Source organism: Panthera leo, chromosome B3, assembly GCF_018350215.1.
Source record: "Panthera leo isolate Ple1 chromosome B3, P.leo_Ple1_pat1.1, whole genome shotgun sequence".
Classification (NCBI taxonomy): Eukaryota; Metazoa; Chordata; class Mammalia; order Carnivora; family Felidae; genus Panthera; species Panthera leo.
This window is the reverse complement of record NC_056684.1, coordinates 12,803,616-12,827,734: the sequence shown is the minus strand read 5'-3', so window position 1 is coordinate 12,827,734 and position 24,119 is coordinate 12,803,616. Positions and strand designations below refer to the sequence as shown.

At 39.7% G+C, this 24,119-nt stretch overlaps 1 long non-coding RNA gene across 1 annotated transcript; it reads left to right on the top strand.

Moving 5' to 3' along the window:
• Positions 1–8,088: 8,088 nt before the first annotated feature.
• Positions 8,089–23,815, top strand: LOC122221659. Its single transcript, XR_006203378.1, has 3 exons — positions 8,089–8,616; positions 21,808–21,974; positions 23,538–23,815. It is a non-coding gene; the product is annotated as an uncharacterized LOC122221659 (long non-coding RNA).
• Positions 23,816–24,119: the final 304 nt, after the last annotated feature.

Sequence of the window (24,119 nt, the reverse complement as noted above, 5' to 3'; positions counted from 1 at the left end):
AGCCATTACATTTGTTTTGTTTTTAATCAGGAAATCTAAGTCTATTCCCTGAATTGACTACTGGGTCAGATGTTTTAGGAGCTAATTTTTGCAAAAATAAAGAAATACAGTATCCCCATCTTATACATAATATTTCAGATAGTAGAAGAAATGAAGGGAGCCTCCTTAACTCACTTTCTGAAGTTAATACTGACTTTGACATTGGACTGAAAAAAGAACAGCACAAAATTTATTATGCAATCTGTCTCATGAATGTAAACTTAGAAATCCTGAATAAATATTAGCAAACAGAAGTTATCACTTTATTATTTTTAAAGCCATTATGATCAAGGTGGACTTCTCATGAGAATTCAGGGATGATTTAAGATGAGAAAAAAACCTATAAATGCAATTCATCACCAACACTAATTTAAAGGATACGAACTTTCTAATATACCCAAATGTATACAAAACAAGCATTTGTTAAAATCCATTACCCATTCAAGATCTGCATACATCACATGCACATACACACATATAAAGTGTAGAAAGCAAACCTTAACTTATAAAGATTACCTAATTCAATGCTATAAACAACTTTATGTTTAATAATGAAATGTAGAGCCATCATTTTGCAAGTCAGAAACAAGGCAAAGATGAGGCTAGCAGGAGTAGGAAATAATAGAAATTATCTGACAAATGATGTTCTAGACTTCTACGGAGGGGAAACAAACTTTACTGAATAATGCAGAGTAACGACATAAAGCCAGTTCTTGGATTGGAAGATATGCTTTCATAAAGATGTCAATTAGTTTCAAATTAATATATAAATCCGAAGTAATTCTAATTAAAATCCTTTCCGTTTTGGGGAGAACTTGAAATGCTCATTCTTCAGTGTATATGGAAAGCACAAGGCAAAAAAAAAAAAAGAAAGCCCACATAATTCTGAATTCGAACAAGGGAAAGAGCCTCTCCCCACCAGACATGCGTATTTATTATAAAATGATACCAATTAAGAGATTGTGTACCAGTGCATGGTACACAAAAAGCAAATTCAGGAAATATCATTTCCTGACACCATTTATGTCAAGCACAAAATATACAAAAATAACGATATATGCATATGGAAGAAAATGTGCAATGAAAATATAAAAACGTTGATGAAAATGTCAAATATCAAATTTCAGAATTGTAGCTCTGTAGAGGTACAGACCCCAGAGATTACAGCTGTAATGTAATGTCTTATTAAAAAAAACCAAAAACTGTTACACCCTGGTGGCTCAGTTAACTAAGTGCCGACTTCGGCTCAGGTCAAGAGCTTGTGGCTCGTGAGTTTTAGCCTTGGGTCAGGCTCTGTGCTGACAGCTCAGAGCCTGGAACCTGCTTCAGATCCTGTGTCTCCCTCTGTCTCTCTGCTCCTCCCCTGCTCACGCTGTCTCTCTCTCTCTCTCTCTCTCAAAAATTAAATAAACATTAAAAAAAAAAACAAAAAAAAGAACTTAAAAATAAAAAAAAAATTCAAAAATTCTTGGGACTTCCGGGTGGCTCAGTTTGTCAAGCATCCAACTCTTGATATCAGTTCAGGTCATGATCTCACAGTTCATGAGATCAAGCTCCGGAGGGGGCTCTGTGCTGACAGCATGAGCCTGCTTGGGATTCTCTCTCTCCCTGTCTCTCTGCCACTTTCCCAATCACACACTCACTCTCTCTCTCTGTGTCAAAATAAATAAATAAACGTAAAAAAAAAAAAAAAAAAAAAAAAAAAAAAAAGCAATGGGTTGGTTATACTCCGATGGCCAGAGCAAACATTAAATTATTTGTAAGGACTATAGAACCATCTCTCCTCCTCCCCCGGCCCTGAAATTGTTAGTGACTTCGACTACACCCAGTCCAGTTCCATTTTATTTCTGGATCTTCCCACTTCTCCCAAGCCAACAATAAAAGCTTTACACAAAAAAAATTACTTTTTTGTTATTAACGAGATATGCTTTTTAAAAAAGGTTTATTTATTTATTTTGAGAGCAAGAGAGTGAGCAGGGGGAGGGGCAGAGAGAAAGAAAGAGAGAATCCCAAGGTGAGCCTGCGCTGTCAGCGTAGAGTCCAATGAGGGGTTCGGTCTCACGAATCGTGAAATCACAACGCGAGCCGAAATCAAGAGTTGGACGCTTAACCGGCGGAGTCATCCCGCCGTCCCAAACAAGATACGGTTTTTATACGTGGAGTGAGGTTACTCATTTTTGTAGTTCCAAGACCTCAGCCTGTACCCCGAGTATATTCTAAAGAAAATGGTAATTTTTAACATTTTTTGAAATCTGGATTGTTTGAGTTCGCAAGTGTTAAGTTGAAGGGCAAAGAAAAGGCCCAGTGGTTTTTCATATGCTCTAGTTGTCCTATGAGTCCTCTGGGTCTTAGGAATTTACAGAAAGTTACAAGAGTACCTGCCATCTTGATGTAAATTTCTGGTGTTCCAGTTGCAAAAGCAAGTGAATGTTCTCAGCAGTTGTGACTTCAAAACTCCCTGGGAAATAGAATTCTATTTACCTTGTAAGGCTCTGGATCAAAAATCTGCCTGGGGGAAGTGGTGACTTTCTATCCTTTGAAAGTCATTTGAGTTCTGTTTTCTGCCTCTGTAGTCAGTCCTTCCCTTCCCATGATGACAAAACCCGGCTTACCTTTAGTGTGGGTTTCTGAGGTGTAAGTACCAAATTTCAAGCTGCTTGCTTCTGCCTTTGCTCACTCTGGCTCACTCCCACCCAGCAAGCATTTATTTCCTTTGCGAGTTCAGAAGGTCTCTGTAAGATGAGGCATGTGTGGGCCATACTACCACATTGGGCACATCTGTGTTTTAGTAGCTACCTGGGACATAGAAAATGGGCTCTTGGGATGCCTTGGGGGGCTCAATCAGTTAAGCGTCCAACTTGGGCTCAGGTCATGATCTCACTGTGAGTTCCAGCCCTGCATCAGGGCCCGTACAAGGATCTTCACTGAGTGTGGAGAGTGCTTGGGATTCTCTCTCTCCTCTCTCCCTGCCCCTACCCCGCTCTCTCTCACTAAATAAATAAATATTTTTTTAAAAAAATTGCCTTCTAAATCAAGGTCATGGTGAGGATTCCAAGAATAAATGCTAAAATGAGGACAGATAGGGATGCCTGGGTGGCTCAAGTCAGTTGAGCAGCCGACTTTGGCTCAGGTCATGATCTCGTGGTCCATGAGTTTGAGCCCCGAGCTGGGTTCTGTGCTGACAGCTCAGAGGCTAGAACCTGCTTCAGATTCTGTGTCTCCCTCTTTCTCTGCTCCTCCCCCACTCATGCTCTGTCTCTCTCGCTCTCTCGAAAAATAAGCACTAAAAACAATTTAAAAAATTAAATAAAATGAGAAAAATAACATTTTCAAAAGCAAAGTGTGAATTCCAACAAGTGAATAGGATTTTTTCACCTGGAATAAGACATCATTTTTTGTAACGGGCTTCTTAGTGATTGAGTGTTTGGGGTCCATGATTAACTTAGTAAAGTCGTATAAAGCAAAATGTCTAGAATAATTCGATGCAACTCAGATGATCACGATCAGGATTTAATTGAAGACCACTTTCATCTCCAAGTTCTGGTTACTAGTCAAGCAGAATTATACTTACTAGGAAGTATGTTCTTTTGCTCAGGTACGGTGCCTCACAATCTCCTTGGATCTCTTTGATGATCTTTGAATATAAATGAACTGCTGAGCTTCTGAAGGGAAAATGATTCCCGTCGCCCAAAAAACAATGTCACAGAATTGTCATTTATTTAACAAAGAAAGTGCTGGGATCACAGGCCAGCTCAGCTGGTCCCTTGCCTTAGAACTGCATGGGCAGAGGGCTTTATTTATTTATTTATGTATTCATTTATTCATTCATTTGTTTATTTATTTTTGCCTGATGCCATTGTCCCCAAAAGCAAAGCTGCAGACAGTTGTATATACAGGATAAATCTGTGACAAAATGAGAAGAAAATTCGCATAAAGCACACTGTTCATTTCTCAAAGCTGTCTTTTATTCTGAGATTTTTATCTTGAAATTCAAGAAACAGCGGGTAGTGTGGTTTTTATGCGTGCGTGTCTCTGCTCGACGCCACCTGAATTTGCATCTTATCCCCATTCTCTAATTTTTTAAAAATATGTCTTACTGATAAAAATCCCAAATCTGGAGACAGCAGACCTAAAACATTTATAGCCTTCTCCTTTCTCCTCTCAAGACGCTAGATTGGACTTCAACCGTAAATGACCTAAATTTTTAGAAAGTCCAAAAACTTAGCAGAATGAAAGATCAAATAACGCATCAAAAGCCAACATGTGTCAATGTGTCGGGGTTCACAAACAATGACTTCCAGCCAGTGATAGGAGTGCTTTTCCGCCGTGTCAATTTTGAGGGCAAGCTTGAAATCCACAACTTAGCAGAAAAAGTAAAAGATCTGTGGGCAAATGTGAGGAATTTGTCACTGCTCAAGTCTGGTGCTCAGCCTTGGGCTGAATTTCGTATTAATCTCGATAGAGGCATGTTTGCAGTGGACAGAGAATAAGAGAAATGCACATAGGATTTATTGAGGATGCAGTAAAAAATCCATTTTTGTAGGGCCATTTTTCTTCCACAATAAATGATGAGGGGAGGAAAGAAAGAAAAGCTTAAAATTGGTGTCACGCTCTTTATTCCAACCATTTGGGATTAGCTGGAAGATAAATATGTCTGTTTATAATGTATCACTTTTGCTGAAGGTAAAAAGATGGGAGAGGAGACAAGTATCCAGCAAGCAGGGATCTGGGAGGATTTGCTGAAGTCTGTATACTGTGGTTTGTCAATCGTAACGGACTATCGATGAGTTTTTACTGAGTGAATTTCATCCATACACTGAGTATAGTCCTTAACAATTCTGCGAGGAAATACATGTTACAAAATGAGAATATGCCACTCCTGCCTGTCTGAGATTTACAGAGGAAGGCATTTATCTCGTCGATGAACAAAACCCACGATACTGAAAAACAGTGATCTTTGTCAAGGTTGGGGGCTTATGCTAAATTGTAATAGGGTAATTAGATTAGTAGGGCTATTTCTCCCTGTTCCCACATTAGTTAAAGACAAACACACTTTTTAAAATATTTTATTTATTTTTGAGAGAGAGAGAGAGAGAGAGAGAGAGAGAGGGGGAATGAGTGGGGGAGGGGCAAAGAGAGGGAGACACAGAATCCCAAGCAGGCTCCAGGCTCTGAGCTGTCAGCACAGAGCCCCATGCGAGGCTTGAATTCGTGAACCACGAGGTCATGACCTGAGCCAAAGTCGGATGCTTGACCGACAGAGCCACCTAGGCGCCCCACTACGTGTGTTTTTTAAAGACAGAGGTTTCAGTATAGTCACTCAAAAGTTGTCTATTGTGCCACCAAGCACTGAATTGAATCAAGCGGTGTAATTTGGGGGAAAGAGGCATCCACCATGATATATTTTCCTTTTTCAGACCCATTTCTCGTTGATTCCGGGATGTCCCCCTCTCCTTCTTGGTTGGCATGTTTAGTGCTCATTTTTTTACTTTGCATATTTTAATAACTGCCTGCCTAAGAAAAACCGTGTGTTCAGTCTCAGTGAAGTCCTTTCAAGGAAGTTACCAGACAAGAGAAAAGTAGCACAATGGGAAATATACATTGACAGTTCTGTGCAGTCCTGGGCTTATTGATAGGTTGCTGGTGATATATCCCATCTACTTGCAATGTTCCAGTTTTTTGCACCAATAACACCAATAAACCACATAGATGACATTGTAGATGATTTGAGAGCCTGCTTGACTTTTTGTTTTTGGGGAAATAGGAAGAGACAAACTATTATGTGCTTGACCTTCTTGAGCCCAGTGTCCATAGTGGAAATTGTTTGAAGTCGAAAATGTCCATAAGGACCTTTTTTTTTCTTTTTCTACCACTGCTTCCTAGATATTAGTGCTTTTCATTTGCATTCATGTTTCTTGACTGCTCTTTATTTCTATAAGTTTCCCTGCATAGTATCTATAACAACCTTTGCATCCTGTAAGCATCAGCCTTTAAATTGATAGGGGTATGTGTTTTTCCCACCAAGCCCCAATGGTTTCACCTTCATCCATGTGGTTCTTAACATCGTTTCCAGACTTATAAGAACACTCCCCTTTGGGGGAAGATGCTATATATTTCATCATCCCTCTCTAAACCAAGTTCCTTGGAAATCAGAAGTCCTGTTTAGAAAATAGGTAGTAGCTGGGATGCCTGGGTGGTTCAGTTGGGTAAGCATCCGACTTCAGCTCAGATCATGATCTCACGGTTTGCGAGCTCGAGACCTGCATTGGACTCTTGTGCTGTCAGTGCAGAGCCTGCTTCAGATCCTCTGTGTCCCTCTCTCTCTGCCTGTCCCTCTCTCTCTCTTTCTCTCAAAACTAAACATAAAAAAAAGAAGAAGAAAATTAGGTATTAGCTGAAGTCTCTATTAGTAAGTCCATCACTGTTAAGGATTCAGTCTACGACATATTAGTTTACTCCTCAGCTTCTGGCTGATGCCAGACGAACCCTGAATGGTATCTGGTCGCAAAGATCTACAAATTGGCAAGAAACAGGATGGATCATTGAACAAAACAGCTCATTAGTTCTGCTTAGTGCAATTGATGTTTTTAGGAACTGTGGTTTTTACCCTGTGACATTGTTTGCTCGGCTCGTTCCTGAGCAATCAACTATTCAAATCAAAACACTATCAGCACCTTGTAGAATATAATGTGTTACAGACATTTTCCAAGAGTGTTAGTGTCCAACAGTGTCTAGAACATTGCCCCCCTCGCTTCAATTTTTGTTGACCGAGGACCTCTTATTACTTAATGTTAAATATTTCACATATTTTAAACTATTGACTATTAAGAAAAAGTTTATTGGTTTCTAAGATAATTTTTTCCTAGCTTTAAGGTTGAAAACTATTTCATATAGTTCATATAATCAGAGGAAATTTCTCGAAGCAATAGATTTTATGATCCTCCCCCATTTCCACCTGTACACACAGACAGGCACACACTCACTGCTAAAAAATCTCTCAGACTCCAAGAATGTAGTGCTGAAAAGGGACCTTATTGAATTCTTTCCGAATTCTGTGGTAAATATAGCTAAAATCATCTGAGTTCAGCAATTTGTTTTAAAAAGTTAAAAGAGAGGCGCCTGGGTGGCTCAGTCGGTTAAGCGTCCGACTTCAGCTCAGGTCATGATCTCACGTTCCGGGAGTTCGAGCCCCTCGTCGGGCTCTGGGCTGATGGCTCAGAGCCTGGAGCCTGCTTCCGGTTCTGTGTCTCCCTCTCTCTCTGCCCCTCCCCTGTTCATGTTCTGTCTCTCTCTGTCTCAAAAATAAATAAACGTTTTAAAAAAAAATAAAAAAATAAAAAGTTAAAAGAACAGGGTGTCTGGGTGACTCCATCAGTTAAGCCTCCGACTTTGGATCAGGTCATGACCTCGTGGTTCATGGGTTCTAGCCCCTTCTTGGGCTCTGTGCTGACAGCTCAGATCCTGGAGCCTGCTTTGATTTCTGTGTCTTCCTCCCCCATTCATGCTCTTTCTCTCTCTCTCTCTCTCTCAAAAACAAACATCAAAAAATTAAAAAAAAAAAAAAGAAGAACATAGGAGCTATACGTAAGAAGCCTCGCAGTAGGAAAGGTGGGAGAGAAATGAGAGATATTAATACCGTAAGGGAGACACTATGGCTAGGTTTATTTGGGGTTACCATGGTGATTTGGATAGCTTCTTTGGTCACATTCTAAATTTTCTCGATTACAGGTAGTGATTTGGGGTTACTTCAGGATTATTAACTAATCAATCTCCATCTGGCTCCAAATTCCATCTGAAGCTTTTCCTCTATTCTCCTTCCGAGAGAAGGAGCAGAGAGAAGAGAATCACTGTGTTCCTGTCGCCGGCATTTCTCACAAGGAGACTACCTCCTTGCTGTCACCGTTGAAGTTCCACGGAAAGATATTCTCGGAATCCATTCTGAGCCAAGCGATCCGAAAAAGATCTATCGGGTGTTGAGGGTTCTAGAGTCCATGCTGTTGCCTATGTGTTAAGCCCCACTTGCCACTTCATTCCCCCCCCCCCCAACTTTCCCAGGGGCCCTCCTAGTATCTCAGAGACTTCCGTTCTCATACTCTGTCTGGACACAGTGTGTCCGTCTCTCTCACTGTTGAGACGTTCAAGTTCCCAGAGGCTCTTCCTTATTTCTCTTTTGTCCCTGACCCGCCAGGAGGTGAGAGCAAAGTGCAGCACCCCTCACCTCCACACATTCCTCTTCCACCTGCTCCCTTGTCGCCCTTCATTGTGTGACCCCGACCCGGCCTCAAGCTCTCTTTACATAAAGAAGTAATGGAAGCCAGGCAATGACAAATCCAGTCCTGCCACAACACATGGACCTTCAAATCTGTATCTCATCCTTGAGTCCTTGACCTGTTACCACGGAAGCTGAGAAGCTCCATGGGCTGGCCGCTGGGCAAGAAAATGAGGACCTAATTTCTGAACAGAAGAGATGAGCGCATATTCTGGGCGATCTGGGTTTAAGTAGACATACGATAGTGAGAGGATGCCACGTGGAGCTCAAATCACTCTGGTCGATCTTAGTTCTGGATTCTCCCGGTGGTAATTTATCTAATTTAGTAACTTATCTGATTTCCCAGTGCCTTGGTGTCCCCATCTATAGAATAAGAAAGATAATGATTCCTGCTTCCTGGGAAGGCTTTGCGGATTAAGTGCATTTTTATACACAAGGCTTTTTAATCAAGAGCAACCGATGCAGAGTGCGTGTTGGGTAATTGTTAACAATTGTGATTAATCGGTTTCCTTAAGAGCTCACACATCATTCTGTCACACATCTTTAGCCCTTTGGCACACAATACCAAATCTTTAGCAATGCGCTTAAGCTCAAAAGGTCAAATGCCATTTAGCAAATCTCAGCACGGACTTCGGTCCCTACTGACATTTATAAATAGCACAAATAAATGTAGTATGGATTAGCTGTGTCTTCCCGCAAGGCTGGCAGGATCGGGCTGAGAGCCTGGCTTCTAGGGCATGAATATTGTTCCCCACTCACCCCTGCATAAAACTGTTGACTGACTTGGAATCTAGAAGTCCTAAAAGTTCAGTGACGTGTACGTTCTTTTGTCAATGTTATCCACCTAAGCCACTATTTGAAACTCGAAAAACATTGTGGGGGTGGGAAAAGAACTAGAAAGATCGAGTCAAGTGAGGGCACGTTCGTACAATTTAATAGAAGTGCAATTTAATGCTTCAACTAAATTTATACCTATGTCCACACGCTGAACGTTCACTCTTGGAAATTGTTTTGCCAACCTTTTATCTGGAACCAAGGAATAAATTATACAAAGAGGGAATGCATCCTAAGGAGATAGTTGGCCTGGGGCCCCTGGATGGCTCAGTCGGTTAAGCCTCTGACTTTGGCTCAGATCATGATCTCATCAGGGTTTATGAGTTTGAGCCCTGCGTCGGGCTCTGTGTTGACAATGCAGACTGCTTGGGATTCTCTCTCTCTCTCCCTCTCTCTATCCCTCCCCAACTTGTGCTCTCACTCTCAAGATAATTAAATAACTTAAAAAGGAGAGAGAGAGATAGTTGGCCTGAATTATTAGCCTTTGTATTATGAAAATGCGCATAGAGGAGCTTAGAACCAAAATTAATATTACAAGTATCAGAACTAGGAGACAGATTCTGTCAGTACATCTACTAGGCCTAGAAGTACATCTTGGCACAGGCATCTAGATTGTTTTGTGAGTAAATGTGATAATTAGCACTTGGAAGATCTTTGAAAAATTTTTTTTGGACGTTTATTTATTTTTGAGACAGAGAGAGACAGAGCATGAAGGGGGGAGGGGCAGAGAGAGAAGGAGACACAGAATCGGAAGCAGGCTCCAGGCTCCGAGCCATCAGCCCAGAGCCTGACGCGGGGCTCGAACTCACGGACCACGAGATCGTGACCTGAGCTGACATCGGACGCTCAACCGACTGCGCCACCCAGGCGCCCCTTGGAAGATCTTTAAGTTAAGGATCTACTCCATCTCTAACCGCCTTTCATAACAGGTGTTTTATTAAAGAACGTATATTCATTTATACCAAATTAATACTTTAAACCTAAAATTGAAAAGCCAGCACTTAAAAATTAATTTACTTCTATAAACAAATAGAAGTAAAATTTTATGAAAATATGTAAAAGCGATCATTGCACACATACATTTCTTGGGATAAGCTTTTGTTTGCCCATTTTTTCCTTGTTTTCTCTTTCTCCTGTGTCAACTCTTCTTCCTCTTCCCACTTTCCCTACCCAGGGAATCTATGCCTGTCAGTGGTTTTCCTCAAAGGAATATATAGATATGTGTACACATATTTACATATTTAAAGATTATATTCACATGTCTATATCTTTCCTTTCCCATGTGGTATCTCAAAATAAGTCTTCAAAGTCAAGTGGCATAGCTACTCTTTATTTATTCATTCATTCATTCATTCATTCATTCATTTTGAGAGAGAGAAAGAAAGCAAGAGAGCACATGAGTGCACAAGGGAGGGGCAGAGACGGAGGGAGAGAGAGAATCCCAAGCAGGCTCCATGCCATCAGCACAGAGCCCAATGTGGGGCTTGAACTCACACACTGTGAGATCATGATCTGAGCCGAGATTCAGACTTGAAAGCCCAAGTGACTAAGTCACCCAGGTGTCATAAAGCTCCTCTTTTTAATGGCTTACACACTGGTTCATGGTGTGGATACACCATAATTTATTAAACCATGACCTTTGGGAAGGGTGTTAGAATTTTAACATTAAAAAATTCGCCTTTACTCTGTTTTAAACATTTTTGCCCCAACAGGCAATGCTACTATAAACATTTTAGTGCATGAACAATGACAACAACACAGAGAGGGTAATTATTATTTTCATTTTACAAATGAGGAAACTGTGAGTAGGAAAAGTTAACTAAAAGTTTTACAAGTAAGGACATTTTATTTTATTTTACTATTATTTTTTTTAAGTAAGTTCTACTTTCAGTATGGGGCTTGAACTCAGGACACTGAGATCAAGAGTCATGTGCTCTATCAAATAAGCCAGCCAGGCATCCCCACTAATGAGAAAATGTTAGCTAAGAAAGTGCAAATTGCTACAGCATTGGTCTTATTTGACTCTAACCTCATAGGTTTCACTGTGTCACATGACACTCTGTTGTCCTTCTTCTGACTTCCTAGAAGCTGTAGGTTATTACATGGAAACATGTGTGATCCTAAGTCACCGAATAGATCAAGCACTTGGCAGTGGAGATTAAATATAGTTGTGTTGGGGCGCCTGGGTGGCTCAGTCGGTTGGGCATCCGACTTCGGCTCAGGTCATGATCTCGCAGTCCGTGAGTTCGAGCCCCGCGTCGGGCTCTGTGCTGACAGCTCAGAGCCTGGAGCCTGTTTCAGATTCTGTGTCTCCCTCTCTCTCTGACCTTCCCCCATTCATGCTCTGTCTCTCTCTGTCTCAAAAATGAATAAACGTTAAAAAAATTTTTAAATACAGTTGTGAAATTTGAAAAGAAAAGATGATTGTACATTCATTTTTATAAACGGTTGTCTTAAGCTATCATGGTTCATGACAAACCTAGGACTTTTGGAAGAAATATGGCAGACTAGAATTTAAGAGAAAGAGTTTCCGGTTCAGGATACTTCAAATCACCAGGCGTAACATAATGAGGTTCGCAGGTTTCTGGGTCTGAGACAAGTGAATTAGATTAAATAGAACAAAACCTTCCACTGGCAGCTATGTAGGGAAGGGAGTCTTGGTGCTCAGTGAAGAGAAACTAACAAAGTTGAGACTTGGATGACCGTGATCCTTGGGAAGAGAGAAGCACACAGAAGCCTCCCCGTTGATCCTGGCTTTTTCCATGAAGCCATTTTCCAATTTTCTACAGACAAAACAGAAGCCAAACAGAAAGTGGTTGTCTTGTTGGAGTAGAGATACAGTAGTCAGAATTCCACACTGCCACATTGGTTGAGATTCGAGGGATAACAAACATCCCAGAGAATAGGGAAATATAGAGACGTCCCCAAATCTCTAATTCCTATGGAGTCCTTGGTTGATTCCTATGGTAGATGTGTCAGGGCAATAGTCCAAAAAAGCCAACAGGCTACAGCATCTGGGAAACCAAATAGAACAGCAAAAATTTCAGCAGCTGCATGTTGCTGTGGAGACTATGGTTGGAGTTCAATTCCTGACAAATTAGAATACAGCCCAGACTTTCAGTGGAGATTCCCAAAGGGCCATGAAATAGGAATAAAGGCCAGACCCTTGGAATAAAGACCATACTTTAGAAGGTGAACTATGGTTCAGGAAAAATCTCAACACTGAAATATATCAACCTCAAACTCTAAAATCAAACAGCAATTAGATTATGGTGATCTGCAGGCTTGATCTGCCCCCCAGAAGAAAATCTCTTGCTGGAGGAAGATAACATCATCCAGAGCCTCTGTACTGTGTCGTTGACAATGTCAGATATCCATTAAGAATTACTAGGAGAATTAAAACACAGGACCAAATAACCAAAAGATATCTATATTTTATAAAAATCATAGGAACAGACCCTCAGGAGATCTAGATAACTGATTTAAAATACCTTATGATCCAAATGCTCTTTAAAATGAAGGAAAGATGGGAAATTTCATCAGGGAATAGCAGTCTGTAAGCTAAAATTCTAGAACTGAAAAATAAGTTATATCTGGCAATAAAAATTTAATGTATGGGTCTAAAAAAATATTAGACACAGCAGAACAGATGATTAGTAAACTGGAAAATAGGTCAGTGCAAACTATCAATATTGAGAAATGGAAAGAAAAATAAAGGTAAAAAAATAAGGAAAAAAATGTAACACATATCTAACAGGACACTTTGCAATAGAAATATAATGGAGACATCAAATGTAAACAAGATTTTTCCAGAAATACAAAATTTGAAATTTTTATCACAAGAATATCTGTACTATAAGAAATGTTAAAGGACATTCATCAGGCAGAAGGGGAAAAATAGGACGAAGTGTCAATTTATAAAAATCAAACACATCAGAAATATCACCTGAATGATACAGATTGAATGTTTGTGTCCCTCCCAAAATGTACATGTTAATATCTAATCCCCAGTGTGATGCTATTTGGAGGTGGGACCTTTGGGTGATGATTAAGTCATAAGGATGGAACTCTTAACAATGGCATTAGTGCCTTTTTAAGAAAAGGTGGAGAAGTAGCTTTCTCTTTTTCTGCTATGTGAAGAGAAAACAGAAGTCAGCTGTCTGCAACCCAGAAGAGGGTTCTTACCAGAACCTGACTATGCTGGCACCCTGATCTCAGACTGCCAGCCTCCAGGCTGTGAGAAATCATTTCTATTGTTTGTAAGTCACCCAGTCTATTGTACTTGATTCTGTCAGGCTGCATTGAGTGAGACAGGAAGTGTAAACACACAGGGCTTTAAAAATGTTTTATTTTCTAAAAGGTAGTAGACTGCTTAAACAATGTAGTAGGGATGTTGATAGCATGTAGAGTCACAATGTATATAAACAATACCAAGAAGGCTAAGAAGAGGAAAATGGAAGAATACCGCTGATAGCTTCTGATGCTATACATAAATGCGTGTAATCACTTGATGTAAGACTGTGGTTAACTAAAAATGTGTACTACAGGGGTGCATGGCTGGCTCAGTCAGTAGAGCATGTTTCTCTTGATCTCAGGGTTGTGAGTTTGAGCCCCGTGTGGGGGTAGAGATTACTTAAAAATTAAATTTATTAAAACTGTATATTATAAATCATAAAATAACCACTAAAATAACAAAACAAAGAGTTGGCGTATATAAAGCCAAAAAAGGAGATAAAAGTATTCATTTAATTCAAGAGAAAGAAAAGAGAAAAAGGAATAATAACCAGGACAATTAGAAACAAATATCAGGTGGTAGTTTTCTGCCCATCGTGTCAATAATTATATTACAGGTAAAATGTGTAAATACCTCAATTAGAGATCAGAAATTGTCAGATTGGAAAAGTAAAGCGAGACCCAACCATATGCTTTTTATAAGAAACATACTATAATTATAAAGGCACAAATAGGTTAAAATGAAGGAAAAGATAGCCCATGCTAACCCTATTCAAGATAATACTGAAATAGGTATATTAATATAAGACAAAGCAGATATCTGTTAATATTCAAAAATATTACCAGAAATAGAAGTTATTATGTAATAATAAAGAAGCCAATTCATCAAGAAGGTATAACAATCCTAAATACTTATGCAGTTACTAATGGAGCTTCAAAATACATAAAGCAAAAACTGATAGAACTGCAAGGAGAAATAGACAATTCCATAATTAGTCTCTCTCTACTTGATTGGACAAGTAGATAGAAAATCAGTAATGCTATAGAAGACTCGAACAATATTATCAACTAACCTGATTTAACTGACCTAATTTATAAAATAACCCAACCAAAAAAAAAATAGCAGAATTCACATTCTTTTCAAATGCACAGGGGCCATTGACCAAGATATACCATATTCTGTGCCATAAACAAGTATCAATATATTTGAAAGTGTTCAAGGTGTGCAAAGTATGCTATTAATCACAATAGAGTTTAATTAGATCAATTATAGGACAAAACCTGAAGAGGCCCCACATATTTGGTAGTGAAACTATACTCTTCTCTAAAAACTATAGAGCAAAGGGGAAATTAAAGGGGTTTTAGAAAGTCTTTTGAACTGAATGAAAATAAAAACATTAATTCTGGTTCAGCTCTGACATGTAAAGAGCGTGGAAGAAGTCACTCTCATCCTCACAACAGAAAAAGCTGAACAAACCCCAAACCATTGACTTTTCTTGGGCTTCTCAGAGAACAGAGATCAAAGGACAAACTGCCATTCCAAAACTGGGGAGAAAAGCCAATACAGAGAGTCACAGCTGAGGTGTACTTACCTAGAGCAGAGCAGTCATAAACTGATAGGAACACTCAGGAGGCTGAGTGTGGACTCGTGTGAGTGGGAAAAACTCCTGGCTGTTGCAATCTTGGGGGAAACTCTAAAGTTTACCTCCAGGAACTCTACCTGACTCTCACGGTTAAAAGTCACAAAATTCCCTTGTGTGACTCTGAAAGGGAAAGGAGAAGATTAATTATTGGGAAATATTCCCAGAGAGGGCTCCATAACAAAGCGCTGCCTTCCAGGGGGTGGAAAAAAACTTGATCAGAGTCTTGCCTCATCTTAGATGGAGAAAACAGTCATTCTCCTTTCAACCCCCACTTGCCTTTCTGTCTCATCAAAGCGATGTGAAAGGGAAAGGAGAAACTATACCTCAGAAGAAACAGCTGTGAACATCACAGTCCAGAGAAACAGGTCCACTAAAAGACTAAAAAGAACTCCTAAGATTATAAAATGCTTTTCACCCACACATGCTACCACACTGACAGAAATTCAGTATAAAAATGGAGTAACAGCTGAAATAGCAACTAGATACATACTCTCTATGAGAAGGAGTCCATAGGAAAGACCTAAAATCAACAGGGAAGAAAGAAAACAATTATAGTGGAGCTATATACAGCCTCTGGCACCTACAACCACAGCACATATGAAACACAGCACAACTCCTAGCAGATTAAAAGAAATCCTCACATTAAAAGCCTATTTAACTCAGTTTCTATTCCGATAAATGTCATGCTTTCAACAAAAAATCACAAGACATGCCAAAAGGCATGTAAAAGCATAGACTCCAAAGAAAAAAGCAAGTATCCAAATCAGACTCAGATATGCAATAGAAGTTGGAATTCACAGACATGATATTTAAATATTTTTTTTTACATTTTATTTATTTTTGAGAGATAGAGAGAGACAGAGCACAAGTGGGGGAGGGGCAGAGAGCGAGGGAGACACAGAATCCGAAGCAGGCTCCAGGCTCCGAGCTGTCAGCACAGAGCCCCACGCGGGGCTCGAACTCACAAACTGTGAGATCATGACCTGAGCTGAAGTCGGACGCTTAACTGACTGAGCCACCCAGGCGCCCCCTTTTTTTTAATTTTTATTTTTTCACAGACATGAAATTTAAAGCAACAAATTAATATGTTAAGGGCTCTAGTGCAAAAAGTAGACAATATGCAAGCACAGATGAGTAATGTAAACAGGGAGATTAAAACTCCAAAAAAGGTCAAAAGGAAATGCTGGAAATAAAAAGTACTGTAACAGGGGCACTTGGTGGCTCAGTCAGTTAAGCATCCAACTCTTGATTTTGACTCAGATCATGATCTCATATCAGACTCTGCGTTGACAGTGCAGAGCCTGCTTGGGATTCTCTGTCTCCCTCTCTGACCCTCCCTGCTCACTCGCTCTCTCTCAAAAATAAATAAACATTAAAAAAAGCACTGTAAACAGGAAATGTAGAATGCCTTTAAAATGCTCATTAGTAGACTGGACTCAGCCGAGGAAAGGATCAGTGAGTTTGAAGATAGGTTAAAAAACAAAAAAATCAAAAAAAAAAAAAAAAAAAAACACAAAAAAACAAAAAAAAACTTCCCCCAACAGAAATGCAAGAAAGGAAGGAAGGAAGGAAGGAGGAAAGGAAGCACAGAAAGGAGGGAGAAAGAAAAAAAGGAAGAACTTTAATAATAAAACCAGATGAATATTAGAAGAAAGGAAAAATACAGACTGATAACTCTCAGGAATATGAATACAAAATTCTAAACTAATCGTTAGCAAATCACATCCAACAATGTATAAAAATAATTATACACCACAAACAAGTGGGATTTATTTCAGGTAAGAAAGGCTAATTTCATAATCAAAAACGAATAAATGTAACCCATCATATCAATAGCCTGAAGAAGAAAAACCATGATCATTTCAATTGATGCAGAAAGAGTATTTGATAAAATCCAACACCTACCTATTTTTGATAATAACTCTAAGCAAACGGGAAGTATGGGGAAATGTTATCAACCTGACGAATACTGTCTACAAAAACCCTGCAGCTAACATTGTATTAAATGGCAAAAAAATGAATGCTTTCGCCCTGAGTTTGGAATCAATGCAAGCGTAGTCATTTTTCACCATTCCTATTACACACGGTACGATCAGTTTCAACTAGTGTAAGGAGACAAGAAAAAAATAAAAAGGTATGTAGATTGAGAAAGAAGAAATGCAGTCTTTATTCATAGATGACCTAATAGTTTAGGTAGAAAATCCCAAGGAATTTACCAAATAAGTCTTGGAAATAATAAGCAAGTACAACAAAGTCACATGAAACAAGGTTAATGTACAAAAGTCAATTGGTTTCCCGTATGTCAGTAATGAACAGTTGGAATTTAAATTTTAAAATAAATATTATTTAAAAGTAGCATCAAAAATTAAAATCCTTAGGTATGAATCTGAACCAATATGTATAGGATCTACATGTGGAAAAATACAAAGCTCTGATGAAAGAAAGCTGTATCTAATCAAATGGAGAGAGATTTCATGTTCATGGATTGTAAGATTCAGTGTTCCTGCATATATTTGGAGACTCCATAGAAAGATGTATGTACGTTTATAATCATTGTATATTCTTGATGGAATGACCCTTTGTCAGTACATGATGTCCTTTGTCTCTTGTAATAACTTTTTATAAAATCTATTTGGTCCGATATCAATATAGCTACCCCAGGTTTTATTTGCTTTTTGCATGGAACAGAAATAATTCCACTTTATTTTTTAAAATGTTTTATTTATTATTTATTTGTGAGAGTGGGGAAGGGGCAGAGAGAGAGGGAGATACAGAATCCGAAGCAGGCTCTGGGTTCTGAGCTGTCGGCAGACAGCCCAATATGGAGATCGAACCCACAGACTGCAAGATCATGACCTGAGCTGAAGTCAGACGCCCAACTGACTGAGCCGCCCAGGTGCCCCTAAATAATTTCACTTTAAACTTATGTGCGTCTCTCATAGACAACTTAGCAGTTAGATTACATGTTTTGTTTTTTTGTTTTTTTACAATTCTTTCTGACAATCCGTCTTTTAATTGGTGAGTTCAATCTGTGTACATTTAAAGTAATTACTGATAAGAAAGAACTTCTGTCATTTTACTATTCACTTTCTACATGTCTTATATCCCTTTTGTTCCTCATTTTCACTATTACTGCCTTCTTTTGTGTTTAACTCATTTTTTTCCCCTTGTGTCTTTCTTATTTCTTTCTCATTTCCTTTTTCTGTATATATTTCAGTTCTTTTCTTAGCGCTTACCCTGGGTATTACAACTAACATCTTAAGTTTATAACAATCTAGTTTGAATGAATACGAACTTAAGTAATATACAAAAACTCTACACCTATACAACTCTGCCCCCCTTATATTGTTATTTTTTTTACAAATTACGCTGCTATACATTGTGTTCCCATTAACATAGATTTATAATTGTTTTATTCATGTTCCATTTGAATAACATAGACATAAAAATGAGTAACGAGTTAGGGGCGCCTGGGTGGCTCAGTCAGTTAAGCTTCTGACTCTTGATTTCGGCTCAAGTTCTCATGGTTGGTGGGTTCAAGCCCCATGTCGGGCTCTGCATTGGCAATGCGGAGGCTGCTTGGGAATCTCTCTCTCTCTCTCTCTCTCTCTCTCTCTCCTTCTCTCTCTGCTCCGCCCACTCACTCTTCCTCTCTCTCAAAATGAATAAGTAAACCTAAAAAAAGTAACAAGTTAAATATAATACTAGGTTTTATGTTTATCTGTGTAGTTACCTTTACCTGTGTTTTTTGATTTTTCATATGGCTTTATTTTACTCTCTAGCATCCTTTGATTGTAGACTAAAGAATTACCCTTCTTGTAGGGTAGATCTAGAAAAACGATGAGCTCCTTCAGCTTTAGTTTGTCTGAAAATGTATTAATATCTCCTTCATTTTTGAAGAATGGTTTTGCTGTGGCTACAATTCTCCTGACTTCCATGGTTGTCAGTGAGACATGGGCCATTAATTGTATTGAAGGTCCCTTGTACGTGGTGAATTTGGCCTATTCTACTTCTTTCAAGATTCTCCCTGTCTTCGTTTTTGACAGCTTGATTATAATGTGGCTCAGTGTGGGTCTCTTTCAGCCTGTCCTACTTAGAGTTTATCGAGATTTTTGGATGTGTGGACTCATGCCACTCATTATACTGGGGAAATTTAGGGAGATGATTTCTTCAAATATACTTTCTATTTCTCTCTCTCCTCTCCTAGGATTGCCTTTTTGGACATGTTGTCACACTTTACAGCGTCCTTTATCTCCTTAGGTCTGTTCTAGCAAGTACCATATCCAAGTTTTGTCAGGGACAGTTCTATGAAGATTTTGCCTTGCTGGTCCAAATAAATAAAAGCAATACTATCTTGGTCTTTGTAGATTTTCTTTGTATTAGGTCACCCTTCACTGTGCTAAGCCAGGCCATTTACAATTCTACTTTAGCTTTTACTTCCTGCTTGCATGGAGCCTGTCAACCAGCCAGAGCTGAAAGCTTGTCTTCTCATTTCTTTTCTGAGCCCTGGACATATGTGTAGCCTTCTAGATTTTTGAGCATATTTGTGTTTCCAAAGCAGCCGACAAAATTCCTGAAAATTTAACATTTGGCTTACACGAGTTGCTCTTAACTGGCATAAACTGGCTGAAAGACACCCCTGATTTAGTGCTCCCAGGAGTAAAAATGTAAAGAAAGCAGAAGGGAAAGAAATCAAGCAAGGGTATTTTTCAGGCAAGCTTCCAGCCTCAGCTTAGTCTTGCAGGGATGCCCAGGAGTGGAAATTATGCCATGGAGATTATTACAGGTTGTAGAAAGGGAACTGGGCTTCCAAATTCCTACGTTAATCAGTTTTTAGCTAAGGGCTGCTTTGGGGATGTAAACTACCAGGCACTTTTGGCTCTCCACTTATTGGACAAAGGGGATCTGGCAGTCTGAGGGCAGTCTCATCAAGAGAATTGCAAGAATGGGTTCTTAGAGACAAAAGGGTAACAAAGCTGGCGGGGGCGGTGGGGGGTGGGGCACATAAATAATAAAAGAGAATTACGGGGACCTGGGTGGAGTATGGACGTGTTCATAGAGTCCACTCCTTACACCGGTCTGATCCACTTGCATCATGTGAATGTCAGTCCATCTTGTTACAGCTTCTTAAAGATGTTGGAAAGGGAAAAATAAAAGCATTATGATAGGAGAGCTTGTAGGATGGGCTGTAGTTCCCACCGCTGTAGCTAATGTTTGTGAATTTATGCCGAATTTAAATACAATGAATGACAGTGGGATAAAAATAAAGTCGAAGGGACTGTATAAATTCAGATAAAGACTTCAGGAAAAGATTATGACCGGGGATAAAGAAAACCATTACGTAATGATAAAGGGGCCAAGACATCAAGAGAACATAATGATCTTTTTTTTAAAAAAATTAATGCTTATTTATTTTTGAGAAAGAGAGAGAGAGAGAGAGAGCGAGAGAGAGACAGAGAGACAGAGCTGGGTGGGAGAGGGGCAGAGAGAGAGAGAGAGAGGGAGACACAAAATCCGAACCAGGTTCCAGGCTCTGAGCTGTCATCACAGAGCCCAACACGGGGCTCAAACTCACAAACCATGAGATCATGACCTGAGCTGAAGTTGGATACTTGCCTGACTGAGCCACCCAGACACCCCATAATAATCTTAAATGTGTAAGTACCTAACAGAGAGCTTCAAAATAAGTGAGGTAAAGCCTTATAGAACTGAAAGGAGAAACCAGGCAGTGTCTATAACTATGGTTGGAGATTCCAACTCCTTTCCCAGTAATTTGTAGAATATCTATTGTTTTACCTAAGAAAATAAAAATGGGTGTGCACGTAAATAGTTGTATGTGGTTTTTCATAGCGATGTTATTTAAAATAACCCAAGCCTGGAGTATCACAGATGTCCAACAGCAAGTAAATAAAAAAAAATGTGTATAATTGGAGTATGCTTTGACCACAAAATAGCACCGAGTTACTGATACATACAACAGGGTAGATGAACTTCAAAAATGTTATGCTGGGTCAGAGAAGTCAGATAAAAAAGATTACATACTCTATATTTCCATGACACTCTGGAAAAGAGCAAGCAATTATGACAGAAGTAGATTGATGTGGGGGTACCAGAGCGGGTAACAGAGCGGAATGCAGGCGAAGGGGAATGAGGAAATATTTTTGGTGTGTTGAAATGTCCTGTATTTACGCAATGTCGGTGTTCACATGAGTATATATGTTTTCTATAAACTGTTGAACTGCACAATTAAAACTGATACATTTTATTGAATATAAATTAAACCTCAGTCAAAAGAAAAGCAAACATTCATCCAGAATGGAAGGTAAATCACACAAGGAGATATTATGTAACCAAAATTGTTAACAATCACAGCTACACGCAATAATAGGGATGAGTATCAAAAACAAAATATTGAGAGATAAAAGCCAGACCTTGAAGAGTATGCATTTTATGATTTCAATTATATTAAGTTCAAAGCATTGAAATTGAACCTCTGCTGTTGGAGGCTAGAATGGTGTTTACCTTTGAGTGGGTGGTGGGTGGTAATAGGAAGGGATCTGGGATGCTGGTAATGTTCTATTTCCTTTTTTTTTTTTTTTTTTTCAGAGAGAGAGAGGGAGAGAATATCTTAAGCAGGCTCAACTCTCAGCATGGAGCCCAACTCAGGGCTCCATCCCACAAGATCCCGTGATCCCATGAGATCATGACCTGAGCTGAAATCAAGAGTCCGATATTTAACCAACTGAGCCACTCAGGCACCCCAATAACGTTCTATTTCTTAATCTGCAGGGTCAAATCCTGGCATAAATCAAAGTATGGTCAAAGAGCTATTGAGAAGGCAGAGCAGAAGGAACGTACAAGCATGACTGGTGGAAATGTAACCACTCCAGAAAACCTCGGTCAGTTTCTCCAAAGTTAATGTATGGGACCATGTGACCCTGACATCCCACTTCTCGGTATGCATTCTTGAAAAATGAAACTTACGTTAAATCAAACACTATCCATGTATGTTAGTGAACTAGAATTTGAATAAAAACTTAAAAAAACAACCTATCCGTGAATATGTGTAGCAGCATTAGTCAAAGCTGCCCATACGTGGAAACAATCCACATGTCTTTCAGAAGGTGAAAGGATAAGCAATCTGTATTACATCCACACAGTGGCATACTTCTCAGCACTAAAAAAGAATGAGCTATTGACACATGTGATACTACACATAAATTTTAAGAGAATTGTGCTACGTCAAGGTTTTTCAAAATCATGACTCTTGACTTTTTTGGGGGGCTGTATAATTTGTTGTGGGGCTATTTAACCACATCCCTGGAAAGGCCACCCCTATGCATAGGAGGCAGTACCCCTCTACCTTTCCAACTTAGTACAACTAAAAATGTCTGTAGACATGGCCAAGTGCCCTGATGGAGAACCACTGTGCCGTGGGAAAGGCCATAGTCTTAAAATATTACATATTGCATGATTTCATTTATAGGACATTCTGGAAAAGTGAAAGATATAAGAACGGCAATCTGATCGGTGTTTGCTGACGGTTAAAGGTGGGGAGAGAGTCTGAACACAAAGAGGCAAAAGAAGGGTATTCTTCAGAGTGTTGGCATTGTTCTGTATCCACTGATAATTACTGATCTATGCCTGGGTAAATAACAAATCGAAGAAATCAAATCGAAGAAATAAAATCAAACCCAACAAAATAAGTACAGTATAAATGGAAAGTCATACTTTGACTTGCCAGTCATGAGGTGATCTTGGCAGAAGGGTTTTCAGTGAAGGTTGTGAGAGAGGCAAGGATGAGTCAGTTCTGTAGGATGTCTAGTAACTTCAAGTTAAGGACAGTGAGAGTAGAAGGGTCTGCCATTTTGGAAGTGCATCCTAGACTCTTGCTTTATGGGGAGACCATAGAGGATAAGCAGAGACATAAGCCAATATTCCTAACAAGGGTGCACACAATGCAGCAGGGAAATGCCCTCCTGCTAAAGAGGGGCATGCCCAGTGTGAGTCCTGGGTAAACCACTGGGCACATTCCCCATGGACTTCCCAGAAGAGTTCATCCTATGCCTATAGTGCACTGTGTGTCCTAACCTCTCTCAGGAGGCTGGTATGAAGCCCCAGTGGGGGACTGTAAGGCAGAGCTCCTGGGTTGGGGGTTACCGAGCTGCTCTTCAGAAGTGTATCTTTACATACTCTCCCCAGAGCCCACAACTCCTATCTCGGGGTTCTCTCCACTGAGCCATCTGGAGTATTTGGATGCCCTGTGCTCTAAGTTTCTTAGTGACTAAAATTGTTCTTGGAGATCCTCTGTTCTGTGATCTGCACAGTAGCCATATCTGTTCCAGGGACGTGCTAAAGGAACCTAAGCTAGGGTAGATTATAGCAGAGAAATTGAGTTGAGATGACCTTTTCCAAGACCAGGAAGTATGGGCATATCTGGCCTCCTGGGGGCGGAGAATGGTCTCTGGATTGGTTGATTTCCTAGGTTCATCATGTTCTGTTCTCCATTTATTTTCTAGGAAACCACCTGGAGATGCAGAAGACAGATGATCTGCAGATTGGGACATGGAACAAGGAGGTGAAAAACACAGACCGTACCTTGCAGACAATGGAGATGTCAAAGGTCAACTAGATCTTTAGTCAAAGGGTTAGAGGTCAAAATTAGATTGAGTGATGGAACAAGCCAAGTGTGAGAAGTGGGAAACGAATATGTGGCATGGTCCTGATCAGTTTTGCATATAAAATTCCAATTCCAAGAATTCCAAATCATTGCATAGCCCCAGATTTTATCAGCTTGGGGGAAGCAAATCATCTGGAGATTCAGGGACTGGACAGATGGATCCAGGCTGGAGTTTAAGCTCTCACACTAAGGTCTCCCTGTAGGACATCATCGCATATATCTGTGCAGGTTGGGGACTGCGTAATTCCAATGGGTCCGACCACACCACATCTGGTGACACCCCTGGAGTGCTGGGATCAGTTGTGCAATACTCCATGGTCTCTGCAGCTGGATTCCAAGAACATGAGGAGGTCTGTTAAATTTTTTTGGTGATGGCAGGAAATATGAACAGAGGAAGAAGGGGAGGAGGGTAGAGAGAGGG